Here is a 16,127-nt window from a genome sequence, read left to right on the forward strand (position 1 = left end):
AGTCTCACTTATTCACCCATTTTCCCATTAATTTTAATTTCCTCTGCTCCATCTGCATATCCTTTTCAAATTTTTGCCTCAGCAACTCTTCGCAGTACTGCAGGGATTCGGCTAGCGATTTCACTTTTTCTTCTGCCATTTTTTTCTTCAGCTCGCATTTTTTTCCATAGTACAGCTCCCGTGTGGAACGCTTTTTGCGTGATTATGTATTAGCTGACGGGGATGGCACTGGTGATGGCGATGCAATTTGTGGAGGTGTTTGCTTTGATGATGGCATGATCGGTGAAGGTGTTTGCGTTGGAGATGGCATTATTGGTGAGGCTGTTTGTGTTGGTGATAGTGTTGCTGATGGCGATGGCACCAACACTGTCAGTACTGCTGGCGATGGTGAAACTACCGACGACTGACACGTTGACGATAGTGGTAGTTGCAGTTTTTCAACCGGGCTGCAGCCAACGTGGACGGTGTGGGTATTAGAAATTATTGGGCTTTTCCCAAATATCTCGTCCATAATTTCCATATATGGAGTAAAGCATGGAGTAACGCCAGTTCTCCGGTTGTTGTCTTTTGCTGCTTTATATGCGTTAAGCAATGTACGCATTTTCGCTTCCAAGCATAATGGTGTCATATTCGCATCCTAAAACGAATGTACCTATATTAATCTGATATGCCATGCGGACGGGGATGGCACTGGTGATGGCGATGTAATTGGTGGAGGTGTTTGCGTTGATGATGGCATGATCGGTGAAGGTGTTTGCGTTGGTGATGGCATTATTGGTGAAGCTGTTTGTGTTGGTGATAGTATTGCTGATGGAGAAGGTGATGGCGATGGCACCAACACTGTCAGTACTGCTGGCGTTGATGAGGGAAGCGATGGTGAAACTACCGACGACTGAGACGTTGACGATAGTCAGCAGTTTTTCAACCGGCCTTCAGACAACGTGGACGGTGTGGGTATTAGAAATTATTGGGCTTTTCCCAAATATTTCGTCCACAATTTCCATATATGGAGTAAAGCATGGAGTAGCGCCAGTTCTGCGGTTGTTGTTTTTTGCTGCTTTGTATGCGTTAACCAATGTACGCATTTTCTCTTCCAAACATAATGGTGTCATATCCGCATCCTAAAACGAATGTATAATAATCTGATATACCATGCAATTTATATGATGGTTAAATATATTTTCTAACGTACCCAAATACCAATGGACACCATATCCTCCAATACATTTGAGAAGGTAGACCTCTTTTTTTCTTGGATGCATGAACTCTTCCTTCCGCGGAAGGTAGCATCTCAAAAATCCTGCGGTTTGTTCCCGGCTCCACTTTCTCCGTTTTTTCCTGAAATCTATAAAACAATTACTAAATTAATATTTTTTTTATAAAAAAAGCGCATATTTACTTAGGTTTGCTCCATTTTGTTTCACTATATATTGTATTGACGTTTATATGAATATTTTTAGGTACATTTCATGGGATTGTTCAAAATAGTGCCCTATTTTTGAATATGCAACACTATACAACACTATCAATCAGGTCAACAATTATTTCAGTTGAAACCGCTTAGCCAACTCAACTCGATTACTTGTTATTGTTGCTTTCCATGCAATTTGGTAAGCCAGCTAGTGTTTTAATTGTAATAGTTAGCAACGAAATACAGCTAATATAAGCATATCTCCCAAAGGGAAAGTGAATTGAATTTATTTAATAAAGTGTATTTTAAAGACTGAAAACTGGTATTATGTGACGTGTGCTAAACCAAATTTAAATGAGCAACAGGTAAGTATTTAGTTTCCAGTGAAAGGAAGCTAGCTTTAAACCGCCTTTTAAATTTCCTACTAATAAGGTGATAAGAAGTTAACTAGCTGGTACAATTTTTTTATAGCCATAATTATTTGGGTAAAAAGCCACAGTTTAAGTAAGCAACATGTAAGTATTGTGACGAATATTAGCATCACTAAGCTTATACTAAGCAGCCACTCGTATGTACGTAAACAAATCAATCATCATCTATACACATACATACAAGGCAACGAAGAGATACTCACAAACACATGTAATCATCAGCCGAAGTAGTACTCACATATACACACGCATATGGCTACAAACTACAAATATACATGTATATGGCTGGTAACCAAACATGAAGTTCGCGAAATTACTAGACCTTAGGATAAATGGGTGAACGAGGAAACCGAGAGTATAAAAGCAGCGCAATCTGAGGCATGACTAGTCAGTTTGATTTAAACACGCTGTTGTGAAGTACGTGATATTGAATTATAATTGTACTACTCCCAAGTAGAATAATAACGACTATATTGCAATACTGAATATTGTAGTGATTTATTCAACAGTTTAGCGATTCGAACGTTATCAGAAGGTTTGGCATAAGCGGAATTTCCCTAAATTCGTTACAATTGGTATCAGAAGAGGAATTGTTGAATAAATTCCGCAGATTTCTAATACAACTTGGGCATGGCAAAGTTAAGTGAATTAAAGATCCAGCAACTGAAAAAGGAGTTGGAGACCGGGGATTGAATACAACCGGCAATAAGATCGAACTTCAAGCACGGCTACGAGACATAATGGAGTCGCAAGGATTTAATGTGGACGAGTATGTCTTTCATTCTGATGGGGACGATACAACAACAAAAATGGAAGAGAAAAACGAAACCTCGCAGACAGTTACGAGCACAGAATTGAACATGATACAAAAAAATAAAAAATAAATGTAAGGCGCGATAAACTCCGAAGAGATCTAAGGCCGAGCTTCTCTTCCAATTTGTGTCGTGCTCCTCTTCATTTTCCCTAGAAATTGGCCGGACGGGACCTACATGTTTCATGCCGACTCCGAACGGCATCTGCATGGCAGATGAGTTTTCACTGAGAGCTTTTCATGGCAGAAATAAACCCGGAGCGTTTGCCAAACACTGCGGAGGGGCGACCCCGCTTAGAAAAATTTTCTTCTAATTTAAAAAATTTATTTCTAAAATTTTGATGTTGCTTTGCCCGGGGTGCGAACCCAGGGCATACGGTATGGTAGGCGGAGCACGCTACCATCACACCACGGTGGCCGTCAATTGAACATGATATTGGCTGCAATATCTGCTCAAACATCGACAGTGGCAGGCATCCCAACTGGAATCCCAGGAGACACGTATAACATCCAAGATGGGAGCACAGGAGGCACGCATTTCAGAAATGTCGTCGCAAATGTCATCTCAACTGGAAGAACAAAAGACAAATATAACATATCAACTGGCAGAACAGAAGACATACATATATGGCATCCCAACTGGAATCACAGGAGACACGACAGAAGCACGGTTTTCAGAAATGTCGGCACAAATAACATCGAAGATTGAAGCATAATAAATGCGTATTTCAGAAATGTCGACACAGATTACATCCAAGATGGAATCACAAGAGGAGTACTTATCATTGCAGGTGGCACAAATGTCTTCGCAGTTAAAAGCACAGGATACAAAACTTGTACAGCTCGAGGACAAAATTGATGCCGAGATAGAAGCTTTGAGAGGTCGTATACAGGAGTTGCAAATAAATCGCCCAGCAGTTTCAGCGGGTAATCCAATTGTAAAGACTCCATCCTTTGGCGGTTCTGTTCCTTTCCAGGTCTTTAAACTACAGCTTGAGAAGACCGCAGCAGTGAACAACTGGAATGCTGAAGATAAAGTTGCAGCTCTATTCGTAGCATTGAAGGGGCCAGCAGCCGAAATCCTACAGACGATTCCTGAAGGAGAGCGGAACGATTATGAAGCATTGGCGGATGCTGTAGGACGACGTTACGGAAGCGAACACAGGAAACAAATCTACCAAATAGAATTGCAAAACCGCTACTAAAAATCTAGTGAGACTTTGCAGGAGTTTCCTTCAGATATTGAAAGATTGGCTCATTTTGCAAATGCGGACGCACCCATTGAATACACTGAAAGGGTAAAGATTTAGAGTTTTATAAATGGCATACGGGACGTCGAAACGAAGCGAGCTACATACGCAAACCCAAAGCGAACATTTGCTGAAACGGTATCACATGCACTGATTCAGGAAACAGCATCGCTTCTGTGTAAGCCAGCTTTCAAAGCACGCCGTGTGGAGGTAGAAAGACCAGAATGGGTGAACACAATATTGGAGGCACTGAAAGGATCGCAAAAGCGGAGTGAAAGAGTCAAATGCTTCAAATGCGGGAAGCCAAGTCACATTGTACCTCATTGCGATCATATCCTAGTGGTTTCAACAGCATGGGTGGCCTTAAGAACAAAGCTGGAGGCGATGAGCAAGAGCGAGTCAGATGTAAAGATCAAGCTCCAGCTGTGAAATGTCCGTTATCTCTGTATAACAAATCGGAAGAAAATCGAGCGGTCTTACCGTTAGAGGAAATGTGGATGGCAAGGAGCGTGTACTGACTGTAGATACGGCCGCATCTCATTCTTTAATGCGATCTGATTTGGTCAACAGGAGAGTAAAGCCATTACCTGGAGCAAGGTTGCGTACGGTCACTGGCGAGTATAACCAAGTCCAGGGAGAAGTGATATGTGAAGTCTTAATTGGAAAGGTCACGGTTCTACACAAATTCGTTGTGGCGGAGATCGTTGATGAAGTCAATTCAATTCAATTTATTTAATGCACATATAAGACATAGTCTTTTACAGTGTCATATTTGAAATGTTTACTAAATACTAGTACAAATTTATTACTTATTTATATATTTAGTATTACTTACTAACAGAGCGTAAATTCAAAAAGTGAGATGAAGTAAGACAAAAGCATAGATATTTCTCGTAAGTTCATTAACAAAGGATCTGGTGTACAGCTAACTTGAAGCGCTTAGGATTTGGTTCTAACTTTACTTTATTAGGCAAAGCATTTCACAATTGCACAGCTCTAACGAAAAAAATTGTGTGTGTACGGGTTGACTGCGCACACGAAAGCTTCGAAAACAGATATTCTTGGGAACGCGAGTAAATAATTTTATGTATAAAAAATAGTAGACGGCGATCAAAGAACGAAGATAAACTACATTCAAGAATCGTTCTTGAGAAGCTGGAAATATGATCGTGTTTCCTTCTAAGAAAAATATATCTGGCGGAATTATTAATTATAAGTTGATACTTCCTCATGGAACCTTTATCAAGGCAACCATATATCAGCTCATGGTACGATATTATTGGCAGTAATAGTTTTAACAAGTTTAAGTTTAGTATCTTCACTAATAAAATTTGCCGTTTTCCATAAATGTCTCAATATATAATATAACCTACTAATTGATGAATTTACATAATCACCACAAGTAAATCGCTTATTTAGTATGAATCCAAGCGGTTTAACAGTCTTCCTCTTGTAGTATTATGCATGGTGCCGCCTTATGTCAATACGTATGTAGTACTAGGCAGCATGTCCTACTACGCCAATGCACTTTCTATGCAGACCACACATATTGCATTCACATTACAACATCGACCTAAATACATTTCGTTTACCCCATCGCAGCGGGAGTTCAACATCACTTACTAATGCCGACAGCAAGACCTGTATCCGGTTACATTTCTACTGGTGCATTGACCAGTCATTAATAACGTGACCGCGTGTCAATGACAATTCGTCAATGCGCCTGCCAAAATATTTCTACAGTTATAATTTGCTAAACTGGGTCGAACTAATATGCTGACTCAGTATATAAATGTTTAGAATGTAGTGTATTAGTGTTAGTGTAAATACGTATGTGTAGAATAGATAATTTTGTATAAAAGGAAAGACAATTATAAAATAAAGACATTCGCATTTTAACGCTACACATCGCGTTTCAACTAATCCTTGTTTTTACATATTACATGGCGATCCTGCCAGACTAGATTAGGAATTGGCAAAACTGCTAAAAATCTAGTTGGAGGGAGATCCTGCCAGTTCGATCATTAAAAGTTGCTAAACCAGCAACGTTAAAAAGATCGTAATGGAAGAGATCCTGTAAAGTAAAGTTCAATAGTCCTGAGAGTAAGGCAAAAGTAACAATTCCATTGATCTACACGCTCAAAAGTAAGCGAATATTCATACATGCGAGCAAAGCCAGCCTACGCAGTAAACAGCCCAGGACATCTGGACAACAAAAATGGTACTAAGTTATCAAAAAGCCCTGGCACAGACGGAACAATCGAGCTAATGACTGAAGGTTCAGCGGCATAGTAGAGTGGAATATTAAAATACACATACTGGACGAGTAGCAGAAGAAGAGAAAAGAATAAGACAGGATCTCAACAACAAATGTGAATGGCGAATAAACGAAGTGGAATAAACATAGCCATACTAGCAAACAACAGAACATATAGCAGCACGGCGGATAAAAATTGACTGGAAACAATCCTGACCAGCAGCAAGCGGAAAAATTAATTTTTATAAGTATATTTAGAATCAATTGAGCAGCCTTAGGGACGCTAAATCATGCGCAAAAACTTTGTTTTTGTTTAGGAATTTTTTTAAAGTAGGACTAGTATAATGGAAAGGATGTTTGAAATTTTAAGTCAATTATGTTTTACTAAAATTTAAAGAAAAAAGTCGAAGAAAAAATAAATTATATTAAAATGCTAAACAATTTTTTTAAAAACAAATTTTCCCGTTAAGGACAAAATGTATCTTATACTTTAATAATGTTAACTAAATAAACAAGTAAAATGGAATGCATAGGCTAAAGAATAAAATCAAAAATTTTATTAAAAATTAAAATTAGTTCATTTCTCACAGAAGCAGAAAAATACTTACAGGAAAAAATCAGCATGGCTTGGTGGACAAAGAAAGCACATGGCATAATGATAGCATTAGCCGGATATGAATTAGAAAAAGAAAATTAAGGAAACTCAGAAAATAAAGAAACAGAAAATAGAATAAATTTTTAGAGGTTTTCCGGTCAATTTTATATTAATTTAAATTTTTGAGTTAGGCTCTTTTGACCATTAATTGTGAAGTGCATATAAAAGAATTTATTCCAGTTTTTCAACCCAACGTTTCGCAAGACTTCCTAGCATTATCAGGGTGATCTATTTATTTAAAAGACAACAAAAAATAAACAACCGTGAAAAACAATAATAAACCTTATATAAGACACTTATTAACAAATTTACCTGTAACAACATTAAAAACAAGAAGAAACAACACTTACCCAATATGTTTAGTTAGGATCTAAAAATTAAAAAATAGTACCATCATCGTTTGGTATCATCGTCATACTAAATTATAATTATAAACATAAAAGGTAAGCTGCTGCAATGTTTTGTGTGTCTTCTTTTTTGTTTACCGTATTTTCTCTTTTTTCTAATATTCTCAAACTCTCTAATGTGTATCGCGTTCTCCCATATTTGTTGCGGTCTATTATCTTTGTGTTTGCTAGATCAGCTGCGTGGCCACTTACCGTGATGTGTTGTGATAAGGCCGTTGCACTTCTCTTTTTGTTCATATCGCTTTCGTGCTCTTTCAGTCTGACGCCGAGCGTTCGTTTCGTGGTTCCAATGTATACCCTGTTGCAGCTTTCTTGTTCTTTACCTTGACATGTTACGTCATATATTATATTATGTTGTTCGAGTTTGTCGATTGGGCTTTTTGTTCGCGTAAATATATTCGCTAGTGAGGAGTTGGATTTGCATACTAGGGATATGTTTTGGTTTTTTTTTGTTACTGCTTTACTGGTATTTTGAGAGAGTTTGGGAATATAGGTTACACCGAAATATTGCTTAATTTGATTTTCTTTATGTATTGTTGTTTGGTTTCGTGTCGTGCTTGTTTCTCTTATTCCTTGTTTTGTTAGATTTTTAATTAGGGCGTGTGGATAGCTATTGTTTTTTAATATTTCGTGTATTTTTTGCAGGTTTTTGTTCCAGTATTGTTGGTCGCTTATGGTTAGTACCTTGTTTATTAAATTTTTCGCCGTATTTATTTTATATTTCATTGGTTGGCAAGAATGAAAATTTATAAGACGATCAGATGCTAGGGGCTTTGTGAACCAATCAAAGGACAGACTTCCATTATTTTTGTTTTTGAATATTCTGACGTCCAGATAAGGGATGCTGTAATCATTCTCCATCTCAGTAGTGAATTTTATTTTGTGATAACTATTTAAGTTTTCTTGTATTAATTCTACGTCTTTACGTTTTAATATTGCGAGAATATCGTCAACATATTTTACTATAAATTTTACTTCGATATTATGTTTTTGCCTTAGTACATTTAGCGTGTTGTCTAAAAGATCGCCTAAAATTTGTTGGGGATAGGGGATTCCATAAGTTTTAGTATATACCTCGTTGTTATAGATAAAATAGTTGTTGTCGAGTAGACAAAATCTTAAAATTTCATGGAATTTGCATCTGGGTACATTAGTCATGGATTTTATATTATCCTATTTATCCATTATTATTTTTATAGCTAGATTAGTGGGAATGTTCGTAAATATTGACACGACATCGAAAGACACTAACACTTTATCTTTGCTGATTAGTAGATCAATTAGTCTCTCTTTAAGCTTGAATACATTTCTGATGTTGTACTCTTCTGATGCTATATTTTGTATTAGGTTTCCTACATATTTGGATAGTTGATGGCAAGGTACGTTCATGGATGACGCGATGGGGCGCAAGGGTGTATTTGGTTTATGTATTTTTGGCAGCCCGTAGAGCCTGGGTGCATTAGCTGCTGAGCATGATAGTTTTTGTTTCTCTATGGTGGTTATGTGTTTTTGTTTGTAAAGCTCATCTACTAACTTGTTGTTTTTCTTTTGTAATGTGCTTGTTGGATCCGTTCTCAGTTTTCTGTATGTGCTTCTGTCTTCTAATAGTTCTTCCATGTTTACTGTGTAATCATTTTTGTATATTACTACCGTCTTATTACCTTTATCCGTGTCTGTTGTAACTATATTATTTTTGTGTGTTTAAGAATGCTTTGAGGCTGAAAGATGTGTACATAAAGTCCAACGTTGATGAAAAGCTGCTCTCCACAACACAGCATGCGTACACCAAAGGCAAGTCGGTAGACACCGCATTGCATAGGGTGGTAATAAGCATAGAGAAAGCCTTGGAATATAAGTAGTATGCTCTAGGAGTCTTCTTGGACATTGCCGGGGCTTTCAATAATGTTGCAAAATGGGCGATTATGGATGGTCTTAATTACATTAAAGTACATCCTGCCTTAATCAGATGGATCGGCTACATGTTAAATTGCAGAAAGATTACATCACAATGGGGATTGTACGAGGCCACGAAATCAGTGGACAGGGGCACGCCGCAGGGAGGGGTGCTATCACCTCTGCTGTGGACGCTGGTGATCAACCAACTGCTCAGGCGATTAGATGAGGGACCCGTAAAACTTACGGCTTACGCAGATGACGTTGCAATTGTCATAAGTGGAAAGTGCCTTCCAACGATTGGTTCTTTGATGGATCGAGCGCTTCGGGGCATTCATACCTGGGCATCTAATGTCGGGTTGAAAGTCAATGCGGAGAAGACGGATATGGTCTTGTTTGCAAAGAGGTACAAGGTCCCAAATTGGACCAGGCCTAAGTTAGGAGGGGTGACCTTACAGGAGAAACCTTGCACAAAATATATAGGAATCATCCTAGACAGTAAGCTGTCATGGAAGTTCAAGGTGGAGGAGAGGGTCAAGAAGGCCTCAACGGCACTCTAGGCGTGTAAAAGAATGCTGGTGTGTAAGTGGGGCCTATCGCCCTCTCTTTCTCATTGGTTTTTTATAGCGATTGTAAGCCCTATTCTATACTATGGAGTTCTTGTTTGGTGGAAAGCCACACAAAAAACAACATACCTCAAAAAATTAGAGGGGGTATGCAGATTATCGATGCTTAGCATTACGGGAGCCCTGAAAACAACCCCGACGGCTGCACTATATGCCATTCTGCACATTCCACCTGTAGACCTGGTAGCAAAGAACAAAGCATTAACGACCGCAACCAGGCTCGGTGCTTCGGGGCAGCTTGAGCGCCGACTATATGGCCATAGTAGTATAGCGTCATCAATCACAAGACGAACAGACTACCTGATTCCCTATCTGCGCTTCGAGGGAGATCTTAAGGCCACAATAAAGGTGGACGGCTGGCGCAAGGGTGCGCAAATGGCGGACGAAGCGAAGGCGAGAGGTGCACATGATCGACCAAGCGGGAAAGGCGTGGGTTCAAGCGCGGGGCTGTAAAGTGTCGAAGATTATGTGTAGGTCTTACAACCTTAGACTAACACAGTTGCTTCTATCATTAAAAAGAGAGGACTGTAGACTCATGACGGGTATTTTGACTGGACAGTGCCTTCTGGCGTCACATGCCTTTAAGTTAGGCTTGGTCAGTGATAGCAGATGTAGGAAGTGCGGGTTGGAGAAGGAAACGATCGAGCACGTTCTGTGCTCGTGTCAGGCTAGGACTCCAGCTATTAGGAGTGATACAGCTGTCAGATCTAGAATCAGCAAGTGGCTTAAGTCCTAGGAGGCTTCTAAAATTTGCCAAGAGGGCGGAGTTATTTTATAACATAGGTCCTGGTTTTTGATAGGGTTTTTCAGTTTGGTCGTTAAAACAAACTTCTGGTAACACTACGGCCTCAATCAGTCTATGTGAGGTCCTCATGGACCGGCCAGTTCAACCTAACCTAAGAATGCTTTGCTTTTGTTGTATGTTTCTAAGATAAATTTTTCGGCTGAGTTATTTTTCATGTTTCGCTTAAACTGGAGAATCCTATTGCTGACTTTGTTTCTTCCCATTTCCTTGGCATTTTCGTCGCCTAAAGCTTGAATTGCTTGCTCAATTTCTGCTATTGTATGAATTGCTGAGAAATTGGTTTTTGTGGTTGGTAGAGAGAACTTTTTCCCTAACGATAAGAGCCATTTCACGCCTTCGGGAAATGTATTTCGGTTTTATTTACGAACCAGTTATTGTTAATTTCTATTCCTAAGTTTCGTACTTGTTGCGCTTTTAGATTATCTATTTTTCTTGTATGTACTTTTCGTATTTCGTTTGCTATTCTTTGACCACAAAATTTTGATGTTTGGCTAGCAGTTTTGATCTGCGTAATCGTACTATTGACCATTGCAATAGCTACGTTACTCAAAAATTACATGAAAATTAAATATAGGCAGCTGAAAACCGTACCAAACCGTGTCTAAAATTCTTTTATCCAATTTGAGGAAGAGCAATAGACAATTAAAAATACACCTCCAAATAATTTATTTTATTTATTTATTTATTTCATCATTTTCAGTTAATGGTACAAAACCTTACAGACTAGAAATACAAAATTTCTTAAAGATAAAACTTAATAACACTTAAAAATAATTTGATTGCAAATTAGCCAAAAATATGGATCTGGACTGAGCAAAATCTAGATTGAGAGTTATAAAAATTCGATTGAATTCTGCAAGCGACCTTGTAATGGGTGCGTACAATAAATAGTTAGATCTAAGCGTTTTAACGTGAAACGGAACTTGAGTACGTAGGACCCTTTTCTAGTGTATGGGTCTTTAAAATCACGCGCATGACGACGCAAGAAACCCAAGTTAGAATTTGCCTTAGGTACAATATGATTGATGTGATTGACAAAGGTGAAGCCTGAGTCAAAAACCACACCTGAATCCCGATACTCATGTACATTAGATAGGGGAGTGTTAGAAATAGTGTATGTAGTGACAATTGGATTTACAATTTTGGCAAAAGTCATTTGGAAGCATTTCTTTGTGTTGAGCAACAGTTTATTTCTCACACTCCAATCAGATAGCTTATTTAGATCGCTTGGCAATGATAATGTATCTGACAAGCAGATTATTTCATTAAAAATTTTTAAATCATCCGCATATGGTAAGAATTTTGAAGTTCTAAAACAAGTTTTAATATCATTAATAAAAAGTAGAAATAGCAATGGGCCAAGAATACTACCCTGAGGCACACCAGAAGTGCAACGTAGGGGTACGATTTAGTATGACTAATTTCAACATATGAGACTCGATTAGACAGGTAAGAGTTTAACCACTCTTAAAATGTTTAATAACTCTTAACAAATTAACCCAGCCAAAGTTTGATAGCAAATCAAAATTTGCATAATTGTGGAAATATGCAAAAACTAAGAAAAAAAATATTAAAAACCAGCCAATAAGAACAACAAAAATGAAGAAAAAGTCACAAAGAGAACATATAAAAATATACAAAGCGCTATATAAAATTGCAACAATGAGACATGTCGCGCTCCTTTTCATAGAAAAATGGTAGCGTAAGAAAAGCAAGCAACCTGATTGTCATTGATAAAATTGACTTAGGACAATTACTTATCAGGCAGTCCCTGCAATCTAGGACTTGTAAAGAATAAAAACACAGTTGTCCTGAGGGTCAAATTGGTGACTAAGAATTGAATATTTACTGCAGTAGGAAAATTTAAAATTATAATAGTAGGTACCCAAGTTCTCAAAGATCAAATAATTGCACTAACCCAAAATTTTGTGCATGTGACAATCCCGGTAAAAAATAAAAATAATTCTCATAAATATCATGACGATTCCGTCTTGGTGGCCGCCGCAGAAATCGCATGACGTAAAAGATAAAAAATATATTGCTGGAAAATACGAAAAAACCAAAAAGTATAAAGATATGAAAAATTGTTGCGCCCACTTTACCATTCTTTTGCCCATTAATTGGATTACTACTAGTACATAACTACTTTGCTCTTCCATCAATCACAACCCCTAAATTTTTCGCATAATTAATGACAGATTCCGTACTTTATATGTTCTTAGTTTAGTAGAACTCAATTAACAATGAATATCGTTGTTTAATAAAAATAGTTAATATAAGAATCATTAATCTTTGGTTAGCAGCAATATCACATTATAGAAATAATTATAAATTTATTAGCCCGGGTCTCATTTAAGAAAACCTCATAATTAACGAGGTCATAATTTTAGGAAAAATACTTTCATTTTAACCCCCAGTAGAATAGAAAATATTAATAGGAAAATATTTTACTTGAACCTATCTACAAAATAAGGAAATAAATTTAAGTTTAGCCGGCCTCAGTTAGGAAGCCTCGCCTTCGGGCCATAAGTTAGATAATAAATATAAGGGACAGTATAGAGTAAAGAATATTGATAAAAATAAAAATTTCACTCTAATACCACATAGAATAGAAAATAGGGATAGGAACAATAAAGATAAGGAGATAATAGTCCATAAAAATAGAATTAAACCAATATAAAACACCTGCCCTAATATCGAGGCCTTACTCACTGGCAACAATCGCATTATCTTAGGCGATTTCAATGCCCATCACGACCTATGGCATTCAAACTTGCGGGCGGACAGTAGGGGTGAGATGTTGGCGGATCAAATAGACGAAACGACGTTCTGCACAATTAACGGAGACGCCCCCACACGTATGGTAGGAAGCTGTCATAGCTCGCCAGATATCTCAATCGTGAGCGCAGAACTCGTAAACTGCGTCAACTGGCAGCCGATGGTAACATTGTCATCCGACCACCTGCCCATACTTATTTCGTTCGAGCGTACCGCCGACTTCATCGTCACCGAAAAACGCACTTTCATAAACTTCAAAAAAGGAAAGTGGGAAGAATATAAATCTGCAACAGACAGCAGCTTTGCTGCCCTCCCTATCCCGACTGATGCCCGCCAAGGGGAGCGTGCCTTCCGTAAGGTCATTGAATCCGCCTCGGCACATTTCATTCCCGCCGGGAGAATTCCCGAAATCCGGCCCCACTTCCCGGCGGGGGCCGCGAGCTTAGCGAGGGAACGCGACCTTATAAGACAGCTTGATCCAGGCGACCCCCAAATAAGGGATATAAACCAACGCATCAGATCGCTTGTGGACGAACACAAGCGGGCGAAATGGGAAGAGCACCTAAGAGGTTGTAACCTCTCTACCGGTGTAGGTAAACTTTGGTCCACCGTAAAGTCCCTATCGAATCCGACTAAGCACAAAGACAAAGTTTCCATCGCCTTTGGCGATAAGGTGCTGTCGGATGCGAAAAAATGCGCGAGCGCTTTCTGCCGACAATATATAATGCATCCTACGGTCGACAAAGATAGACGGAGAGCCAATAGACGTGCACATAAACACAAACTCAGCGCGTCACCAATTACCATCACCGCTAGAGAGGTTGAGGACGCCATTGGTCGCGCTAAACCATCCAAAGCAGTGGGCCCAGACGGCATAGCCATGCCGATGCTTAAAAACCTAGGGAAAGAGGGTTTCAAATATTTAGCGCATGTCTTCAACCTGTCTCTTTCCACCTTTGTCATACCCGAGAAATGGAAAATGGCCAAGGTGGTCCCGCTACTAAAGCCTGGGAAACCAGCTAACGTAGGTGAGTCATATCGTCCGATATCTCTCCTATCGCCAGTGGCAAAGACGCTTGAAGCCATTTTGCTCCCTCATTTCCAAGCACATTTGCAGCTAGCCCCTCATCAGCATGGCTTCAGAAAACTCCATAGCACTACCTCCGCGCTAAATGTCATTAGCACCCAGATAAATTGCGGTTTGAATCAATATCCCCACCATAGAACAGTACTCGTAGCGTTAGACCTATCAAAAGCTTTTGATACGGTCAACCATGGCTCGTTACTGGAAGACCTGGAAGGGTCTACCCTTCCCCCATGTCTTAAAAGGTGGACCGCAAATTACCTGGGTGGTCGGCAGGCATCGGTGCAATTCAGAAACGAAACATCAAAACAAAGGAGAATTAAACAAGGGGTGCCACAGGGTGGTGTCCTATCCCCGCTTTTGTTTAATTTCTACATATCTAAGCTACCTTCACCACCGGAAGGAGTCACAATCGTTTCCTACGCCGATGACTGCACAATAATGGCCACAGGCCCAGGCCCAAAGATCGATGAGCTATGCAATAAAATAAACGGCTATCTCCCTGATCTCTCCAGTTTTTTCGCCTCGCGAAACCTGTCATTGTCACCGACTAAATCTTCCGCGACCTTATTTACAACATGGACGCCCCAAATGTCGACCATATTGAACATCCACGTCGATGGCACTACGCTACCGACTGTCCTACGCCCCAAAATCTTGGGTGTGACGTTTGATCAGGATCTACATTTTGGTGCGCACGCAACCGCAATTGTTCCAAGAATTCAGAGCCGTAATAAAATCCTCAAATCCCTTGCTGGCAGTACCTGGGGAAAAGATAAAGAAACGCTCTTGACCACATACAAAGCAATTAGCCAGCCGATTACGTGCTACGCGTCACCCATATGGTCGCCAAGCCTAAAAACCACCCACTGGAAGAAACTACAGGCCTGCCAAAATACTGCTCTCAGAATCGCCACTGGCTGTCTTCTTATGTCCCCAGAACACCATCTGCATAATGAGGCGAGAATACTCCCCATCAGGGAGAGAAATGAGATGCTGACCAAACAGTTTCTGTTGAATACCCAGAAACCTGGGCATCCCAACAGACATCTGATTGACGAACCAGCACCGCCTAGGGGCCTAAGGAGTCATCTCCGTAAGCATTTTGAGGAAATACGGCACCTGAGAACCCAGCCGTATGAAGCGGAAAAACACAAGCAGGTCCTTGGTGAACTCCATAGACAGGCGTCGGACCTTTATGTCGGGAATTGCCCGGTGAATCCAGTACTTGAAGAAAAATATCCAGAACTCGCAGAAGAGGAACGCATACTCCCCAGGGAAACGCGTGTCACTCTTGCTCAACTTCGTTCTGGATACTGTAACAGGTTAAACTCTTACCTATCCAGAATCAACCCCGACATACAAAATGTATGCCCTGCTTGCAATGTGTCCCCACATGACACCAACCATCTCTTTAATTGTAATGTGGAACCAACGCCTCTAACACCCCTTTCCTTATGGTCCACCCCTGTTGAAACGGCAAGTTTCCTTGGACTCCCGTTAGAGGATATTGATGACAATTTGTGATCGGTCGCGGCTATTAGGTGGGGCGAGCATTGCTACAACAACAACAACAACAACCTGCTATTAAGTCACATAATTCAAAAAAAAAAAATTTTTCTACACAAAGCATTCCACTTTACTCACTAAACAAAAACAAAGCACACATAAATATACAAATTCATTTTAGCATCAAGTTACCGCTACCTCATAAATATT

General features: G+C 39.5%; 1 protein-coding gene across 2 annotated transcripts in view; it reads right to left on the reverse strand.

Moving 5' to 3' along the window:
• Positions 1 to 16,127, reverse strand: part of LOC137253148 (nucleolar protein 11-like) — a 154,564-nt gene that overhangs the window by 10,056 nt on the left and 128,381 nt on the right. The window lies entirely within an intron of this gene.

This window comes from Eurosta solidaginis, chromosome 5, assembly GCF_040869045.1.
Source record: "Eurosta solidaginis isolate ZX-2024a chromosome 5, ASM4086904v1, whole genome shotgun sequence".
Taxonomy (NCBI): Eukaryota; Metazoa; Arthropoda; class Insecta; order Diptera; family Tephritidae; genus Eurosta; species Eurosta solidaginis.